Source organism: Hippocampus zosterae, chromosome 7 (assembly GCF_025434085.1).
Source record: "Hippocampus zosterae strain Florida chromosome 7, ASM2543408v3, whole genome shotgun sequence".
Taxonomy (NCBI): domain Eukaryota; kingdom Metazoa; phylum Chordata; class Actinopteri; order Syngnathiformes; family Syngnathidae; genus Hippocampus; species Hippocampus zosterae.
The window spans coordinates 15,720,172-15,740,767 of record NC_067457.1 but is presented as its reverse complement, the minus strand read 5'-3'; positions in this window follow the sequence as shown (position 1 = coordinate 15,740,767).

Below are 20,596 nucleotides of genomic sequence, written 5' to 3'. Positions count from 1 at the left end.
TTTTAACTCGGCCGCCGGGCCGGGGCGGGCTTCGCCCCCGGTACCTCCAGCCGCTACTATTTCCGCGGGCCGCGTTCCAACACTATTCACCCCGGCCAATAGGCCTCTTCCCCGGCCACACTCGGCCGCCGGGCCGGCCCGCACCCCGCCATTGAGACTGCACGGGGATTATTATTTTTTTTAACTCGGCCGCCGGGCCGGCCCGCACCCCGCCATTGAGACTGCACGGGGATTTTTTTTTTTTTTAACTCGGCCGCCGGGCCGGGGCGGGCTTCGCCCCTGGTACCTCCAGCCGCTACTATTTCCGCGGGCCGCGTTCCAACACTATTCACCCCGGCCAAGAGGCCTCTTCCCCGGCCACACTCGGCCGCCGGCCCGGCCCGCACCCCGCCATTGAGACTGCACGGGGATTATTATTTTTTTTAACTCGGCCGCCGGGCCGGGGCGGGCTTCGCCCCCGGTACCTCCAGCCGCTACTATTTCCGCGGGCCGCGTTCCAAGATTATTCACCCCGGTCAAGAGGCCTCTTCCCCGGCCACACTCGGCCGCCGGGCCGGCCCGCACCCTGCCATTGAGACTGCACGGGGATTATAATTTTTTTTAACTCGGCCGCCGGGCTGGGGCGGGCTTCGCCCCCGGTACCTCCAGCCGCTACTATTTCCGCGGGCCGCGTTCCAACACTATTCACCCCGGCCAAGAGGCCTCTTCCCCGGCCACACTCGGCCGCCGGGCCGGCCCGCACCCCGCCATTGAGACTGCACGGGGATTTTTTTTTTTTAACTCGGCCGCCGGGCCGGGGCGGGCTTCGCCCCCGGTACCTCCAGCCGCGACTATTTCCGCGGGCCGCGTTCCAACACTATTCACCCCGGCCAAGAGGCCTCTTCCCCGGCCACACTCGGCCGCCGGGACGGCCCGCACCCCGCCATTGAGACTGCAGGGGGATTATTATTTTTTTATCTCTCAACCTGTCCAGGAGGCCTCTTCCCCGGCCACACTCGGCCGCCGGGCCGGCCCGCACCCCGCCATTGAGACTGCACGGGGATTTTTTTTTTTTTTAACTCGGCCGCCGGGCCGGGGCGGGCTTCGCCCCCGGTACCTCCAGCCGCTACTATTTCCGCGGGCCGCGTTCCAACACTATTCACCCCGGCCAAGAGGCCTCTTCCCCGGCCACACTCGGCCGCCGGGCCGGCCCGCACCCCGCCATTGAGACTGCACGGGGATTTTTTTTTTTTTTAACTCGGCCGCCGGGCCGGGGCGGGCTTCGCCCCCGGTACCTCCAGCCGCTACTATTTCCGCGGGCCGCGTTCCAACACTATTCACCCCGGCCAAGAGGCCTCTTCCCCGGCCACACTCGGCCGCCGGGCCGGCCCGCACCCCGCCATTGAAACTGCACGGGGATTATTATTTTTTTTAAACTCGGCCGCCGGGCCGGGGCGGGCTTCGCCCCCGGTACCTCCAGCCGCTACTATTTCCGCGGGCCGCGTTCCAACACTATTCACCCCGGCCAAGAGGCCTCTTCCCCGGCCACACTCGGCCGCCGGGCCGGCCCGCACCCCACCATTGAGACTGAACGGGAATTATTATTTTTTTTAACTCGGCCACCGGACCGGGGCGGGCTTCGCCCCCGGTACCTCCAGCCGCTACTATTTCCGCGCGCCGCGTTCCAACACTATTGACCCCGGCCAAGAGGCCTCTTCCCCGGCCACACTCGGCCGCCGGGCCGGCCCGCACCCCGCCATTGAAACTGCACGGGGATTATTATTTTTTTTAAACTCGGCCGCCGGGCCGGGGCGGGCTTCGCCCCCGGTACCTCCAGCCGCTACTATTTCCGCGGGCCGCGTTCCAACACTATTCACCCCGGCCAAGAGGCCTCTTCCCCGGCCACACTCGGCCGCCGGGCCGGCCCGCACCCCGCCATTGAGACTGCACGGGGATTTTTTTTTTTTTTAACTCGGCCGCCGGGCCGGGGCGGGCTTCGCCCCCGGTACCTCCAGCCGCTACTATTTCCGCGGGCCGCGTTCCAACACTATTCACCCCGGCCAAGAGGCCTCTTCCCCGGCCACACTCGGCCGCCGGGCCGGCCCGCACCCCACCATTGGGACTGAACGGGGATTATTATTTTTTTTAACTCGGCCGCCGGGCCGGGGCGGGCTTCGTCCCCGGTACCTCCAGCCGCTACTATTTACGCGCGCCGCGTTCCAACACTATTCACCCCGGCCAAGAGGCCTCTTCCCCGGCCAAGAGGCCTCTTCCCCGGCCAAGAGGCCTCTTCCCCGGCCACACTCGGCCTCCGGGCCGGCCCGCACCCCGCCATTGAGACTGCACGGGGATTATTATTTTTTTTAACTCGGCCGCCGGGCCGGGGCGGGCTTCGCCCCCGGTATCTCCAGCCCCTACTATTTCCGCGGGCCGCGTTCCAACACTATTCACCCCGGCCAAGAGGCCTCTTCCCCGGCCACACTCGGGCGCTGGGCCGGCCCGCACCCCGCTATTGAGACTGCACGGGGATTTTTATTTTTTTTAACTCGGCCGCCGGGCCGGGGCGGGCTTCGCCCCCGGTACCTCCAGCCGCTACTATTTCCGCGGGCCGCGTTCCAACACTATTCACCCCGGCCAAGAGGACTCTTCCCCGGACACACTCGGCCGCCGGGCCGGCCCGCACCCCGCCTTTGAGACTGCACGGGGATTTTTTTTTTTTAACTCGGCCGCCGAGCCGGGGCGGGCTTCGCCCCCGGCACCTCCAGCCGCTACTATTTCCGCGGGCCGCATTCCAACACTATTCACCCCGGCCAAGAGGCCTCTTCCCCGGACACACTCGGCCACCGGGCCGGCCTGCGCCCCGCCATTGAGACTGCACGGGGATTATTATTTTTTTATCTCTCAACCTGTCCAAGAGGCCTGCTGCCCGCCGCACTCGGTGGCCGAGTGCAGCCTGCTCCCCGCCATTGAGACTGAACGGGGATTATTATTTTTTTTTAACTCGGCCGCCAGTCCGGGGCGGGCTTCACCCCCGGTACCTCCAGCCGCTACTATTTCCGTGCGCCGCATTCCAACACTATTCACCCCGGCCAAGAGGCCTCTTCCCCGGACACACTCGGCTGCCGGGCCGGCCCGCACCCCGCCATTGAGACTGCACGGGGATTTTTTTTTTTTTAACTCGGCCGCCGGGCCGGGGCGGGCTTCGCCCCCGGTACCTCCAGCCGCTACTATTTCCGCGGGCCGCGTTCCAACACTATTCACCCCGGCCAAGAGGCCTCTTCCCGGGCCACACTCGGCCGCCGGGCCGGCCCGCACCCCGCCATTGAGACTGCACGGGGATTATTTTTTTTTTTTAACTCGGCCGCCGGGCCGGGGCGGGCTTCGCCCCCGGTACCTCCATCCGCTACTATTTCCGCGCGATGCGTTCCAACACTATTGACCCCGGCCAAGAGGCCTCTTCCCCGGACAGACTCGGCCGCCGGGCCGGCCCGCACCCCACCATTGAGACTGAACGGGGATTATTATTTTTTTTAACTCGGGCGCCGGGCCGGGGCGGGCTTCGCCCCCGGTACCTCCAGCCGCTACTATTTACGCGCGCCGCGTTCCAACACTATTCACCCTGGCCAAGTGGCCTCTTCCCCGGCCACACTCGGCCTCTGGGCCGGCCCGCACCCCGCCATTGAGACTGCACGGGGATTATTATTTTTTTTAACTCGGCCTGCCCGGCCGGGGCGGGCTTCGCCCCCGGTATCTCCAGCCGCTACTATTTCCGCGGGCCGCGTTCCAACACTATTCACCCCGGCCAAGAGGCCTCTTCCCCGGCCACACTCGGCCGCTGGGCCGGCCCGCACCCCGCTATTGAGACTGCACGGGGATTTTTTTTTTTTTAACTCGGCCGCCGGGCCGGGGCGGGCTTCGCCCCCGGTACCTCCAGCCGCTACTATTTCCGCGGGCCGCGTTCTAACACTATTCACCCCGGCCAAGAGGCCTCTTCCCCGGACACACTCGGCCGCCGGGCCGGCCTGCGCCCCGCCATTGAGACTGCACGGGGATTATTATTTTTTTATCTCTCAACCTGTCCAAGAGGCCTGCTGCCCGCCGCACTCCGCCGCCGGGCCGGCCCGCACCCCGCCATTGAGACTGCACGGGGATTATTTTTTTTTTTATCTCTCAACCTGTCCAAGAGGCCTGCTGCCCGCCCCACTCCGCGGCCGGGCCGGCCCGCACCCCGCCATTGAGACTGCACTGGGATTATTATTTTTTTATCTCTCAACCTGTGCAAGAGGCCTGCTGCCCGCCGCACTCGGCGGCCGAGTGCAGCCTGCTCCCTGCCATTGAGACTGAACGGGGATTATTATTTTTTTTAACTCGGCCGCCGGGCCGGGGCGGGCTTCGCCCCCGGTACCTCCAGCCGCTACTATTTCCGCGGGCCGCGTTCCAACACTATTCACCCCGGCCAAGAGGCCTCTTCCCCGGCCACACTCGGCCGCTGGGCCGGCCCGCACCCCGCTATTGAGACTGCACGGGGATTTTTTTTTTTTTAACTCGGCCGCCGGGCCGGGGCGGGCTTCGCCCCCGGTACCTCCAGCCGCTACTATTTCCGCGGGCCGCGTTCTAACACTATTCACCCCGGCCAAGAGGCCTCTTCCCCGGACACACTCGGCCGCCGGGCCGGCCTGCGCCCCGCCATTGAGACTGCACGGGGATTATTATTTTTTTATCTCTCAACCTGTCCAAGAGGCCTGCTGCCCGCCGCACTCCGCCGCCGGGCCGGCCCGCACCCCGCCATTGAGACTGCACGGGGATTATTATTTTTTTTATCTCTCAACCTGTCCAAGAGGCCTGCTGCCCGCCCCACTCCGCGGCCGGGCCGGCCCGCACCCCGCCATTGAGACTGCACTGGGATTATTATTTTTTTATCTCTCAACCTGTGCAAGAGGCCTGCTGCCCGCCGCACTCGGCGGCCGAGTGCAGCCTGCTCCCTGCCATTGAGACTGAACGGGGATTATTTTTTTTTTTAACTCGGCCGCCGGGCCGGGGCGGGCTTCGCCCCCGGTACCTCCAGCCGCTACTATTTCCGCGGGCCGCGTTCGGCCAAGAGGCCTCTTCCCCGGCCACACTCGGCCGCCGGGCCGCCCTGCGCCCCTTCATTGAGACTGCACGGGGATTATTATTTTTTTATCTCTCAACCTGTCCAAGAGGCCTGCTGCCCGCCGCACTCGGCCGCCGGGCCGGCCCGCACCCCGCCATTGAGACTGAACGGGGATTATTATTTTTTTTTAACTCGGCCGCCGGGCCGGGGCGGGCTTCGCCCCCGGTACCTCCAGCCGCTACTATTTCCGCGGGCCGCGTTCGGCCAAGAGGCCTCTTCCCCGGCCACACTCGGCCGCCGGGCCGGCCTGCGCCCCTTCATTGAGACTGCACGGGGATTATTATTTTTTTTATCTCTCAACCTGTCCAAGAGGCCTGCTGCCCGCCGCACTCGGCCGCCGGGCCGGCCCGCACCCCGCCATTGAGACTGAACGGGGATTATTATTTTTTTTTAACTCGGCCGCCGGGCCGGGGCGGGCTTCGCCCCCGGTACCTCCAGCCGCTACTATTTCCGCGGGCCGCGTTCGGCCAAGAGGCCTCTTCCCCGGCCACACTCGGCCGCCGGGCCGCCCTGCGCCCCTTCATTGAGACTGCACGGGGATTATTATTTTTTTATCTCTCAACCTGTCCAAGAGGCCTGCTGCCCGCCGCACTCGGCCGCCGGGCCGGCCCGCACCCCGCCATTGAGACTGAACGGGGATTATTATTTTTTTTTAACTCGGCCGCCGGGCCGGGGCGGGCTTCGCCCCCGGTACCTCCAGCCGCTACTATTTCCGCGGGCCGCGTTCGGCCAAGAGGCCTCTTCCCCGGCCACACTCGGCCGCCGGGCCGGCCCGCACCCCGCCATTGAGACTGCACGGGGATTATTATTTTTTTATCTCTCAACCTGTCCAAGAGGCCTGCTGCCTGCCGCACTCCGCCGCCGGGCCGGCCCGCACCCCGCCATTGAGACTGCACGGGGATTATTATTTTTTTATCTCTCAACCTGTCCAAGAGGCCTGCTGCCTGCCGCACTCCGCCGCCGGGCCGGCCCGCACCCCGCCATTGAGACTGCACGGGGATTATTATTTTTTTATCTCTCAACCTGTCCAAGAGGCCTGCTGCCCGCCGCACTCGGCGCCGAGTGCAGCCTGCTCCCTGCCATTGAGACTGAACGGGGATTATTATTTTTTTTTAACTCGGCCGCCGGGCCGGGGCGAGCTTCGCCCCCGGTACCTCCAGCCGCTACTATTTCCGTGGGCCGCGTTCCAACACTATTCACCCCGGCCAAGAGGCCTCTTCCCCGGCCACACTCGGCCGCCGGGCCGGCCCGCACCCCGCCATTGAGACTGAACGGGGATTATTATTTTTTTTAACTCGGCCGCCGGGCCGGGGCGGGCTTCGCCCCCGGTACCTCCAGCCGCTACTATTTCCGCGGGCTGCGTTCCAACACTATTAACCCCGGCCAAGAGGCCTCTTCCCCGGCCACACTCGGCCGCCGGGCCGGCCCGCACCCCGCCATTGAGACTGCACGGGGATTATTATTTTTTTATCTCTCAACCTGTCCAAGAGGCCTCCTGCTCGCCGCACTCCGCCGCCGGGCCGGCCCGCACCCCGCCATTGAGACTGCAAGGGGATTATTATTTTTTTTATCTCTCAACCTGTCCAAGAGGCCTGCTGCCCGCCGCACTTGGCGGCCGAGTGCAGCCTGCTCCCTGCCATTGAGACTGAACGGGGATTATTATTTTTTTTAACTCGGCCGCCGGGCCGGGGCGGGCTTCGCCACCGGTACCTCCAGCCGCTACTATTTCCGCGGGCTGCGTTCCAACACTATTAACCCCGGCCAAGAGGCCTCTTCCCCGGCCACACTCGGCCGCCGGGCCGGCCCGCACCCCGCTATTGAGACTGCACGGGGATTTTTTTTTTTTTAACTCGGCCGCCGGGCCGGGGCGGGCTTCGCCCCCGGTACCTCCAGCCGCTACTATTTCCGCGGGCCGCGTTCTAACACTATTCACCCCGGCCAAGAGGCCTCTTCCCCGGACACACTCGGCCGCCGGGCCGGCCTGCGCCCCGCCATTGAGACTGCACGGGGATTATTATTTTTTTATCTCTCAACCTGTCCAAGAGGCCTGCTGCCCGCCGCACTCCGCCGCCGGGCCGGCCCGCACCCCGCCATTGAGACTGCACGGGGATTATTATTTTTTTTATCTCTCAACCTGTCCAAGAGGCCTGCTGCCCGCCCCACTCCGCGGCCGGGCCGGCCCGCACCCCGCCATTGAGACTGCACTGGGATTATTATTTTTTTATCTCTCAACCTGTGCAAGAGGCCTGCTGCCCGCCGCACTCGGCGGCCGAGTGCAGCCTGCTCCCTGCCATTGAGACTGAACGGGGATTATTATTTTTTTTAACTCGGCCGCCGGGCCGGGGCGGGCTTCGCCCCCGGTACCTCCAGCCGCTACTATTTCCGCGGGCCGCGTTCGGCCAAGAGGCCTCTTCCCCGGCCACACTCGGCCGCCGGGCCGCCCTGCGCCCCTTCATTGAGACTGCACGGGGATTATTATTTTTTTATCTCTCAACCTGTCCAAGAGGCCTGCTGCCCGCCGCACTCGGCCGCCGGGCCGGCCCGCACCCCGCCATTGAGACTGAACGGGGATTATTATTTTTTTTTAACTCGGCCGCCCGGCCGGGGCGGGCTTCGCCCCCGGTACCTCCAGCCGCTACTATTTCCGCGGGCCGCGTTCGGCCAAGAGGCCTCTTCCCCGGCCACACTCGGCCGCCGGGCCGGCCTGCGCCCCTTCATTGAGACTGCACGGGGATTATTATTTTTTTTATCTCTCAACCTGTCCAAGAGGCCTGCTGCCCGCCGCACTCGGCCGCCGGGCCGGCCCGCACCCCGCCATTGAGACTGAACGGGGATTATTATTTTTTTTTAACTCGGCCGCCGGGCCGGGGCGGGCTTCGCCCCCGGTACCTCCAGCCGCTACTATTTCCGCGGGCCGCGTTCGGCCAAGAGGCCTCTTCCCCGGCCACACTCGGCCGCCGGGCCGCCCTGCGCCCCTTCATTGAGACTGCACGGGGATTATTATTTTTTTATCTCTCAACCTGTCCAAGAGGCCTGCTGCCCGCCGCACTCGGCCGCCGGGCCGGCCCGCACCCCGCCATTGAGACTGAACGGGGATTATTATTTTTTTTTAACTCGGCCGCCGGGCCGGGGCGGGCTTCGCCCCCGGTACCTCCAGCCGCTACTATTTCCGCGGGCCGCGTTCGGCCAAGAGGCGTCTTCCCCGGCCACACTCGGCCGCCGGGCCGGCCCGCACCCCGCCATTGAGACTGCACGGGGATTATTATTTTTTTATCTCTCAACCTGTCCAAGAGGCCTGCTGCCTGCCGCACTCCGCCGCCGGGCCGGCCCGCACCCCGCCATTGAGACTGCACGGGGATTATTATTTTTTTATCTCTCAACCTGTCCAAGAGGCCTGCTGCCTGCCGCACTCCGCCGCCGGGCCGGCCCGCACCCCGCCATTGAGACTGCACGGGGATTATTATTTTTTTATCTCTCAACCTGTCCAAGAGGCCTGCTGCCCGCCGCACTCGGCGCCGAGTGCAGCCTGCTCCCTGCCATTGAGACTGAACGGGGATTATTATTTTTTTTTAACTCGGCCGCCGGGCCGGGGCGAGCTTCGCCCCCGGTACCTCCAGCCGCTACTATTTCCGTGGGCCGCGTTCCAACACTATTCACCCCGGCCAAGAGGCCTCTTCCCCGGCCACACTCGGCCGCCGGGCCGGCCCGCACCCCGCCATTGAGACTGAACGGGGATTATTATTTTTTTTAACTCGGCCGCCGGGCCGGGGCGGGCTTCGCCCCCGGTACCTCCAGCCGCTACTATTTCCGCGGGCTGCGTTCCAACACTATTAACCCCGGCCAAGAGGCCTCTTCCCCGGCCACACTCGGCCGCCGGGCCGGCCCGCACCCCGCCATTGAGACTGCACGGGGATTATTATTTTTTTATCTCTCAACCTGTCCAAGAGGCCTCCTGCTCGCCGCACTCCGCCGCCGGGCCGGCCCGCACCCCGCCATTGAGACTGCAAGGGGATTATTATTTTTTTTATCTCTCAACCTGTCCAAGAGGCCTGCTGCCCGCCGCACTTGGCGGCCGAGTGCAGCCTGCTCCCTGCCATTGAGACTGAACGGGGATTATTATTTTTTTTAACTCGGCCGCCGGGCCGGGGCGGGCTTCGCCACCGGTACCTCCAGCCGCTACTATTTCCGCGGGCTGCGTTCCAACACTATTAACCCCGGCCAAGAGGCCTCTTCCCCGGCCACACTCGGCCGCCGGGCCGGCCCGCACCCCGCCATTGAGACTGCACGGGGATTATTATTTTTTTTAACTCGGCCGCCGGGCCTGGGCGGGCTTAGCCCCCGGTACCTCCAGCCTCTACTATTTCCGCGGGCTGCTTTCCAACACTATTAACCCCGGCCAAGAGGCCTCCTCCCCGGCCACACTCGGCCGCCGGTCCGGCCTGCACCCCGCCATTGAGACTGAACGGGGATTATTATTTTTTTTAACTCGGCCGCCAGACCGGGGCGGGCTTCACCCCCGGTACCTCCAGCCGCTACTATTTCCGTGCGCCGCGTTCCAACACTATTCACCCCGGCCAAGAGGCCTCTTCCCCGGACACACTCGGCTGCCGGGCCGGCCCGCACCCCGCCATTGAGACTGCACGGGGATTTTTTTTTTTTTTAACTCGGCCGCCGGGCCGGGGCGGGCTTCGCCCCCGGTACCTCCAGCCGCTACTATTTCCGCGGGCCGCGTTCCAACACTATTCACCCCGGCCAAGAGGCCTCTTCCCGGGCCACACTCGGCCGCCGGGCCGGCCCGCACCCCACCATTGAGACTGAACGGGGATTATTATTTTTTTTAACTCGGCCGCCGGGCCGGGGCGGGCTTCACCCCCGGTACCTCCAGCCGCTACTATTTACGCGCGCCGCGTTCCAACACTATTCACCCTGGCCAAGAGGCCTCTTCCCCGGCCACACTCGGCCTCCGGGCCGGCCCGCACCCCGCCATTGAGACTGCACGGGGATTATTATTTTTTTTAACTCAGCCTGCCCGGCCGGGGCGGGCTTCGCCCCCGGTATCTCCAGCCGCTACTATTTCCGCGGGCCGCGTTCCAACACTATTCACCCCGGCCAAGAGGCCTCTTCCCCGGCCACACTCGGCCGCTGGGCCGGCCCGCACCCCGCTATTGAGACTGCACGGGGATTTTTTTTTTTTTAACTCGGCCGCCGGGCCGGGGCGGGCTTCGCCCCCGGTACCTCCAGCCGCTACTATTTCCGCGGGCCGCGTTCTAACACTATTCACCCCGGCCAAGAGGCCTCTTCCCCGGACACACTCGGCCGCCGGGCCGGCCTGCGCCCCGCCATTGAGACTGCACGGGGATTATTATTTTTTTATCTCTCAACCTGTCCAAGAGGCCTGCTGCCCGCCGCACTCCGCCGCCGGGCCGGCCCGCACCCCGCCATTGAGACTGCACGGGGATTATTATTTTTTTTATCTCTCAACCTGTCCAAGAGGCCTGCTGCCCGCCCCACTCCGCGGCCGGGCCGGCCCGCACCCCGCCATTGAGACTGCACTGGGATTATTATTTTTTTATCTCTCAACCTGTGCAAGAGGCCTGCTGCCCGCCGCACTCGGCGGCCGAGTGCAGCCTGCTCCCTGCCATTGAGACTGAACGGGGATTATTATTTTTTTTAACTCGGCCGCCGGGCCGGGGCGGGCTTCGCCCCCGGTACCTCCAGCCGCTACTATTTCCGCGGGCCGCGTTCGGCCAAGAGGCCTCTTCCCCGGCCACACTCGGCCGCCGGGCCGCCCTGCGCCCCTTCATTGAGACTGCACGGGGATCATTATTTTTTTATCTCTCAACCTGTCCAAGAGGCCTGCTGCCCGCCGCACTCGGCCGCCGGGCCGGCCCGCACCCCGCCATTGAGACTGAACGGGGATTATTATTTTTTTTTAACTCGGCCGCCGGGCCGGGGCGGGCTTCGCCCCCGGTACCTCCAGCCGCTACTATTTCCGCGGGCCGCGTTCGGCCAAGAGGCCTCTTCCCCGGCCACACTCGGCCGCCGGGCCGGCCTGCGCCCCTTCATTGAGACTGCACGGGGATTATTATTTTTTTATCTCTCAACCTGTCCAAGAGGCCTGCTGCCCGCCGCACTCGGCCGCAGGGCCGGCCCGCACCCCGCCATTGAGACTGAACGGGGATTATTATTTTTTTTTAACTCGGCCGCCGGGCCGGGGCGGGCTTCGCCCCCGGTACCTCCAGCCGCTGCTATTTCCGCGGGCCGCGTTCGGCCAAGAGGCCTCTTCCCCGGCCACACTCGGCCGCCGTACCCCCAGCCTTACCCCTGGTACCCCCAGCAGCACCCCTGGTACCCCCAGCCATACCCCTGGTACCTCCAACGGTCTTTTGCCTACTAAACCGCCGTCTGGCGGACACAAACGGTATGGCAGACCCCCTCAGCCATTGAAAATTAATGGGGGGATTTTCTCATTTTCCCAATCCGACCAAGACGCCTCCCCGCCGGCCACGCTCGGCGACGCCGCCGGGCCTCTCCTCCGGTGCTCACGATGACTTCCGCGGGCCGCGTTCCAACACCTTTAATCCGACCAAGACGCCTCCCCGCCGGCCACGCTCGGCGACGCCGCCGGGGCTCTCCTCCGGTGCTCGCGATGACTTCCGCGGGCCTCGTTCCAACACCTTTAACCGACCAAGACGCCTCCCCGCCGGCCACGCTCGGCCACCTCGCCGGGGCTCTCCTCCGGTGCTCACGATGACTTCCGCGGGCCGCGTTCCAACACCTTTAATCCGACCAAGACGCCTCCCCGCACGGCCGCACTCCGCCGCCGGGCCGGCCCGCACCCCGCCATTGAGACTGCACGGGGATTATTATTTTTTCATCTCTCAACCTGTCCAAAAGGCCTGCTGCCCGCCGCACTGCGCCGCCGGGGCGACCCGCACCCCGCCATTGAGACTGCACGGGGATTATTATTTTTTTATCTCTCAACCTGTCCAAGAGGCCTGCTGCCCGCCGCACTCGGCGGCCGAGTGCAGCCTGCTCCCCGCCATTGAGACTGAACGGGGATTATTATTTTTTTTAAACTCGGCCGACGGGCCGGGGCGGGCTTCGCCCCCGGTACCTCCAGCCGCTACTATTTCCGCGGGCCGCGTTCCAACACTATTCACCCCGGCCAAGAGGCCTCTTCCCCGGCCACACTCGGCCGCCGGGCCGGCCTGCACCCCGCCATTGAGACTGCACGGGGATTATTATTTTTTTATCTCTCAACCTGTCCAAGAGGCCTGCTGCCCGCCGCACTCGGCGGCCGAGTGCAGCCTGCTCCCTGCCATTGAGACTGAACGGGGATTATTATTTTTTTTAACTCGGCCGCCGGGCCGGGGCGGGCTTCGCCCCCGGTACCTCCAGCCGCTACTATTTCCGCGGGCCGCGTTCCAACACTATTCACCCCGGCCAAGAGGCCTCTTCCCCGGCCACACTCGGCCGCCGGGCCGGCCTGCACCCCGCCATTGAGACTGCACGGGGATTATTATTTTTTTATCTCTCAACCTGTCCAAGAGGCCTCTTACCCGGCCACACTCGGCCGCCGTACCCCCAGCCTTACCCCTGGTACCCCCAGCAGCACCCCTGGTACCCCCAGCCATACCCCTGGTACCTCCAACGGTCTTTTGCCTACTAAACCGCCGTCTGGCGGACACAAACGGTATGGCAGACCCCCTCAGCCATTGAGAATGAATGGGGGGATTTTCTCATTTTCCCAATCCGACCAAGACGCCTCCCCGCCGGCCACGCTCGGCGACGCCGCCGGGCCTCTCCTCCGGTGCTCACGATGACTTCCGCGGGCCGCGTTCCAACACCTTTAATCCGACCAAGACGCCTCCCCGCCGCCACGCTCGGCGACGCCGCCGGGGCTCTCCTCCGGTGCTCGCGATGACTTCCGCGGGCCGCGTTCCAACACCTTTAACCGACCAAGACGCCTCCCCGCCGGCCACGCTCGGCCACCTCGCCGGGGCTCTCCTCCGGTGCTCACGATGACTTCCGCGGGCCGCGTTCCAACACCTTTAATCCGACCAAGACGCCTCCCCGCACGGCCGCACTCCGCCGCCGGGCCGGCCCGCACCCCGCCATTGAGACTGCACGGGGATTATTATTTTTTTATCTCTCAACCTGTCCAAGAGGCCTGCTGCCCGCCGCACTGCGCCGCCGGGCCGACCCGCACCCCGCCATTGAGACTGCACGGGGATTATTATTTTTTCATCTCTCAACCTGTCCAAGAGGCCTGCTGCCCGCCGCACTGCGCCGCCGGGCCGACCCGCACCCCGCCATTGAGACTGCACGGGGATTATTATTTTTTTATCTCTCAACCTGTCCAAGAGGCCTGCTGCCCGCTGCACTCGGCGAGTAAGCCTCAAAATGATCTTACTAGTGAACTAGTAGGCGTTTTGCGGCTTACATGTCAACTAGTAAGCCTCAAAATGATCTTACTAGTACACTAGTGGGCATTTTACGGCTTACATGTGAATTAGTAAGCCTCAAAATGATCTTACTAGTGAACTAGTGGGCGTTTTGCGGCTTACATGTCAACTAGTGAGCGTCAAAATGACCTTACTAGTGAACTAGTGAGCGTTTTGTGGCTTACATGTCAACTAGTAAGCCTCAAAATGATCTTACTAGTGAACTAGTGGGCACATTTAAGGCCTTACATGTTCACTAGTAAGCGTCAAAATGATCTTACTAGTGAACTAGTGGGCGTTTTATGGCTTACATGTCAAATAGTAAGCCTCAAAATGATCTTACTAGTGAAATAGTGGGCACATTTATGGCCTTACGTGTTCACTAGTAAGCGTCAAAATGATCTTACTAGTAAACTAGTGGGCGTTTTGTGGCTTACATGTCAACTAGTAAGCCTCAAAATGATCTTACTAGTGAACTAGTGGGCACATTTATGGCCTTACGTGTTCACTAGTAAGCCTCAAAATGATGTTACTAGTGAACTAGTGGGCGTTTTGTGGCTTACATGTCAAATAGTAAGCCTCAAAATGATCTTACTAGTGAACTAGTGGGCACATTTATGGCCTTACGTGTTCACTAGTAAGCGTCAAAATGATCTTACTAGTAAACTAGTGGGCGTTTTGTGGCTTACATCTTCACTCGTAAGCCTCAAAATGATCTTACTAGTGAACTAGTGGGCGTTTTGTGGCTTACATGTCAACTAGTGAGCCTTAAAATGATCTTACTAGTGAACTAGTGGGCACATTTATGGCCTTACATGTTCACTAGTAAGCGTCAAAATGACCTTACTAGTGAACTAGTGAGCGTTTTGTGGCGTACATGTTCACTAGTAAACCTCAAAATGACCTTACTAGTGAACTAGTGAGCGTTTTATGGCTTACAAGTTCACTAGTAAGCGTCAAAATGATCTTACTAGTGAACTAGTGGGCGTTTTGTGGCTTACATCTTCACTAGTAAGCGTCAAAATGATCTTACTAGTGAACTAGTGGGCGTTTTGCAGCTTACATGTCAACTAGTAAGCCTCAAAATGATCTTACTAGTGAACTAGTAGGCGTTTTGCGGCTTACATGTCAACTAGTAAGCCTCAAAATGGTCTTACTAGTGAACTAGTGGGCGTTTTTCAGCTTACATGTCAACTACTAAGCCTCAAAATGATCTTACTAGTGAACTAGTGGGCGTTTTGTGGCTTACATGTTCACTAGTAAGCGTCAAAATTACCTTACTAGTGAACTAGTGGGCGTTTTTCAGCTTACATGTCAACTAGTACGCCTCAAAATGATCTTACTAGTGAACTAGTGGGCGTTTTGTGGCTTACATGTTCACTAGTAAGCGTCAAAATTACCTTACTAGTGAACTAGTGGGCGTTTTGCGGCTTACATGTCAACTAGTAAGCCTCAAAATGATCTTACTAGTGAACTAGTAGGCGTTTTGCGGCTTACATGTCAACTAGTAAGCCTCAAAATGATCTTACTAGTGAACTAGTCGGCGTTTGGCGGCTTACATGTCAACTAGTAAGCCTCAAAATGATCTTACTAGTCAACTAGTGGGCGTTTTGTGGCTTACATGTCAACTAGTAAGCCTCAAAATGATCTTACTAGTGAACTAATGGGCACATTTATGGCCTTGTATGTTCACTAGTAAGCGTCAAAATGATCTTACTAGTGAACTAGTGGGCACATTTATGGCCTTACATGTTCACTAGTAAGCGTCAAAATGATCTTACTAGTGAACTATTGGGCGTTTTGTGGCTTACATGTAAACTAGTAAGCCTCAAAATTATCTTACTAGTGAACTAGTGGGCACATTTATGGCCTTACATGTTCACTAGTAAGCTTCAAAATTATCTTACTCGTGAACTAGTGGGCGTTTTGCAGCTTACATGTCAACTGGTAAGCCTCAAAATGATCTTACTAGTGAACTAGTGGGCCTTTTGTGGCTTACATCTTCACTAGTAAGCCTCAAAATGATCTTACTAGTGAACTAGTGGGCACATTTATGGCCATACATGTTCACTAGTAAGCGTCAAAATGATCTTACTAGTGAACTAGTGGGTGTTTTGCGGCTTACATGTCAACTAGTAAGCCTCAAAATGATCTTACTAGTGAACTAGTGGGCGTTTTGTGCCTTACATCTTCACTAGTAAGCCTCAAAATGATCCTACGAGTGAACTAGTGGCCGTTTTGCGGCTAACATGTCAACTACTAAGCCTCAAAATGATCTTACTAGTGAACTAGTGGGCGTTTTGTGGCTTACATGTTCACTAGTAAGCGTCAAAAGGACCTTACTAGTGAGCTAGTGAGCGTTTTGTGGCTTACATGTTCACTAGTAAGCGTCAAAATGACCTTACTAGTGAACTAGTGAGCGTTTTGTGCCTTACATGTTCACTAGTAAGCGTCAAAATGATCTTACTAGTGAACTAGTAGGCGTTTTGTGGCTTACACCTTCACTAGTAAGACTCAAAATGACCTTACTAGTGAGCTAGTGAGCGTTTTGTGGTTTACATGTTCACTAGTAAGCGTCAAAATGATCTTACTAGTGAACTAGTAGGCGTTTTGTGGCTTACACCTTCACTAGTAAGACTCAAAATGACCTTACTAGTGAACTAGTGGGCATTTTGTGGCTCACATGTCAACTAATAAGCCTCAAAATTATCTTACGAGTGAAGTAGTGGGCGCATTTATGGCCTTACATGTTCACTAGTAAGCTTCAAAATGATCTTACTAGTGAACTAGTGGGCGTTTTGCGGCTTACATGTCAACTAGTAAGCCTCAGAATGATCTTACGAGTGAACTAGTGGGCGTTTTGCGGCTTACATGTCAACTAGTAAGCCTCAAAATGATCTTACTAGTGAACTAGTGTGCACATTTATTGCCTTACATGTTCACTAGTAAGCGTCAAAATTATCTTACTAGTAAACTAGTGGGCATTTTGTGGCTTAAATCTTCACTCGTAAGCCTCAAAATGATCTTACTAGTGAACTAGTGGGCGTTTTGTGGCTTACATGTTCACTAGTAAGCCTCAAAATGATCTTACTAGTGAACTAGTGGGCGTTTTGTGGCTTACATGTCAACTAGTAAGCCTCAAAATGAATTTACTAGTGAACTAGTGGGCATTTTGTGGCTTACATGTCAACTAGTAAGCCTCAAAATGATCTTACTAGTGAACTAGTGGGCACATTTATGGCCTTACATGTTCACTAGTAAGCGTCAAAATGATCTTACTAGTGAACTAGTGAGCGTTTTGTGGCTCACATGTTCACTAGTAAGCGTCAAAATGATCTTACTAGTGAACTAGTGACAATTTGTGTCTTACATGTTCACGAGTAAGCGTCAAAATGACCTTACTAGAGAACTAGTGGGTGTTTTGTGGCTTACATGTTCACTAGTAAGCCTCAAAATGATCTTACTAGTGAACTAGTGGGCGTTGTGTGGCTTACATGTCAACTAGTAAGCCTCAAAATGAACTTACTAGTGAACTAGTGGGCGTTTTGCGGCTTGCATGTCAACTAGTAAGCCTCAAAATGACCTTACGAGTGAACTAGTGGGCGTTTTGTGGCTTACATGTTCACTAGTAAGCGTCAAAATGACCTTACTAGTGAACTAGTGAGCGTTTTGTGGCTTACATGTTCACTAGTAAGCGTCAAAATGATCTTACCAGTGAACTAGTGGGCGTTTTGCGGCTTACATGTAAACTAGTAAGCCTCAAAATGATCTTACTAGTGAACTAGTGGGCATTTTGTGACTTACATGTTCACTAGTAAGCCTCAAAATGATCTTACTAGTGAACTAATGGGCACATTTATGGCCTTACATATTCACTAGTAAGCGTCAAAATGATCTTACTAGTGAACTAGTGGGCATTTTGCGGCTTGCATGTCAACAAGTAAGCCTCAAAATGATCTTACTAGTGAACTAGTGGGCGTTTTGTGGCTTACATCTTCACTAGTAAGCCTCAAAATGATCTTACTAGTGAACTAGTGGGCACATTTATGGCCTTACATGTTCACGAGTAAGCCTCAAAATGATCTTACTAGTGAACTAGTGGGCGTTTTGTGGCTTACATGTTCACTAGTAAGCGTCAAAAGGACCTTACTAGTGAGCTAGTGAGCGTTTTGTGGCTTACATGTTCACTAGTAAGCGTCAAAATGACCTTACTAGTGAACTAGTGAGCGTTTTGTGCCTTACATGTTCACTAGTAAGCGTCAAAATGATCTTACTAGTGAACTAGTAGGCGTTTTGTGGCTTACACCTTCACTAGTAAGACTCAAAATGACCTTACTAGTGAGCTAGTGAGCGTTTTGTGGCTTACATGTTCACTAGTAAGCCTCAAAATGATCTTAGTAGTGAACTAGTGGGCGTTTTGTGGCTTCATCTTCACTAGTAATCCTCAAAATGATCTTACTAGTGAACTAGTGGGCATTTTGTGGCTTACATGTCAACTAGTAAGCCTCAAAATTATCTTACGAGTGAAGTAGTGGGCGCATTTATGGCCTTACATGTTCACTAGTAAGCTTCAAAATGATCTTACTAGTGAACTAGTGGGCGTTTTGCGGCTTACATGTCAACTAGTAAGCCTCAGAATGATCTTACGAGTGAACTAGTGGGCGTTTTGCGGCTTACATGTCAACTAGTAAGCGTCAAAATTATCTTACTAGTAAACTAGTGGCCATTTTGTGGCTTAAATCTTCACTCGTAAGCCTCAAAATGAACTTACTAGTGAACTAGTGGGCATTTTGTGGCTTACATGTCAACTAGTAAGCCTCAGAATGATCTTACTAGTGAACTAGTGGGCACATTTATGGCCTTACATGTTCACTAGTAAGCGTCAAAATGATCTTACTAGTGAACTAGTGAGCGTTTTGTGGCTCACATGTTCACTAGTAAGCGTCAAAATGATCTTACTAGTGAACTAGTGGGCATTTTGTGGCTTACATGTTAACTAGTAAGCGTCAAAATGACCTTACTAGTGAACTAGTGACAATTTGTGTCTTACATGTTCACGAGTAAGCGTCAAAATGACCTTACTAGAGAACTAGTGGGCGTTTTGTGGCTTACATGTTCACTAGTAAGCCTCAAAATGATCTTACTAGTGAACTAGTGGGCGTTTTGCGGCTTACATGTAAACTAGTAAGCCTCAAAATGATCTTACTAGTGAACTAGTGTGCATTTTGTGACTTACATGTTCACTAGTAAGCCTCAAAATGATCTTACTAGTGAACTAATGGGCACATTTATGGCCTTACATATTCACTAGTAAGCGTCAAAATGATCTTACTAGTGAACTAGTGGGCATTTTGCGGCTTGCATGTCAACAAGTAAGCCTCAAAATGATCTTACTAGTGAACTAGTGGGCGTTTTGTGGCTTACATCTTCACTAGTAAGCCTCAAAATGATCTTACTAGTGAACTAGTGGGCACATTTATGGCCTTACATGTTCACGAGTAAGCCTCAAAATGATCTTACTAGTGAACTAGTGGGCGTTTTGTGGCTTACATGTTCACTAGTAAGCGTCAAAAGGACCTTACTAGTGAGCTAGTGAGCGTTTTGTGGCTTACATGTTCACTAGTAAGCGTCAAAATGACCTTACTAGTGAACTAGTGAGCGTTTTGTGCCTTACATGTTCACTAGTAAGCGTCAAAATGATCTTACTAGTGAACTAGTAGGCGTTTTGTGGCTTACACCTTCACTAGTAAGACTCAAAATGACCTTACTAGTGAGCTAGTGAGCGTTTTGTGGCTTACATGTTCACTAGTAAGCCTCAAAATGATCTTAGTAGTGAACTAGTGGGCGTTTTGTGGCTTCATCTTCACTAGTAATCCTCAAAATGATCTTACTAGTGAACTAGTGGGCATTTTGTGGCTTACATGTCAACTAGTAAGCCTCAAAATTATCTTACGAGTGAAGTAGTGGGCGCATTTATGGCCTTACATGTTCACTAGTAAGCTTCAAAATGATCTTACTAGTGAACTAGTGGGCGTTTTGCGGCTTACATGTCAACTAGTAAGCCTCAGAATGATCTTACGAGTGAACTAGTGGGCGTTTTGCGGCTTACATGTCAACTAGTAAGCGTCAAAATTATCTTACTAGTAAACTAGTGGGCATTTTGTGGCTTAAATCTTCACTCGTAAGCCTCAAAATGATCTTACTAGTGAACTAGTGGGCGTTTTGTGGCTTACATGTTCACTAGTAAGCCTCAAAATGATCTTACTAGTGAACTAGTGGGCGTTTTGTGGCTTACATGTCAACTAGTAAGCCTCAAAATGAACTTACTAGTGAACTAGTGGGCATTTTGTGGCTTACATGTCAACTAGTAAGCCTCAAAATGATCTTACTAGTGAACTAGTGGGCACATTTATGGCCTTACATGTTCACTAGTAAGCGTCAAAATGATCTTACTAGTGAACTAGTGAGCGTTTTGTGGCTCACATGTTCACTAGTAAGCGTCAAAATGATCTTACTAGTGAACTAGTGGGCATTTTGTGGCTTACATGTTAACTAGTAAGCGTCAAAATGACCTTACTAGTGAACTAGTGACAATTTGTGTCTTACATGTTCACGAGTAAGCGTCAAAATGACCTTACTAGAGAACTAGTGGGCGTTTTGTGGCTTACATGTTCACTAGTAAGCCTCAAAATGATCTTACTAGTGAACTAGTGGGCGTTTTGTGGCTTACATGTCAACTAGTAAGCCTCAAAATGAACTTACTAGTGAACTAGTGGGCATTTTGTGGCTTACATGTCAACTAGTAAGCCTCAAAATGATCTTACTAGTGAACTAGTGGGCGTTTTGTGGCTTACATGTTCACGAGTAAGCGTCAAAATGATCTTACTAGTGAACTAGTGGGCGTTTTGCGGCTTGCATGTCAACTAGTAAGCCTCAAAATGACCTTACGAGTGAACTAGTGGGCGTTTTGTGGCTTACATGTTCACTAGTAAGCGTCAAAATGACCTTACTAGTGAAC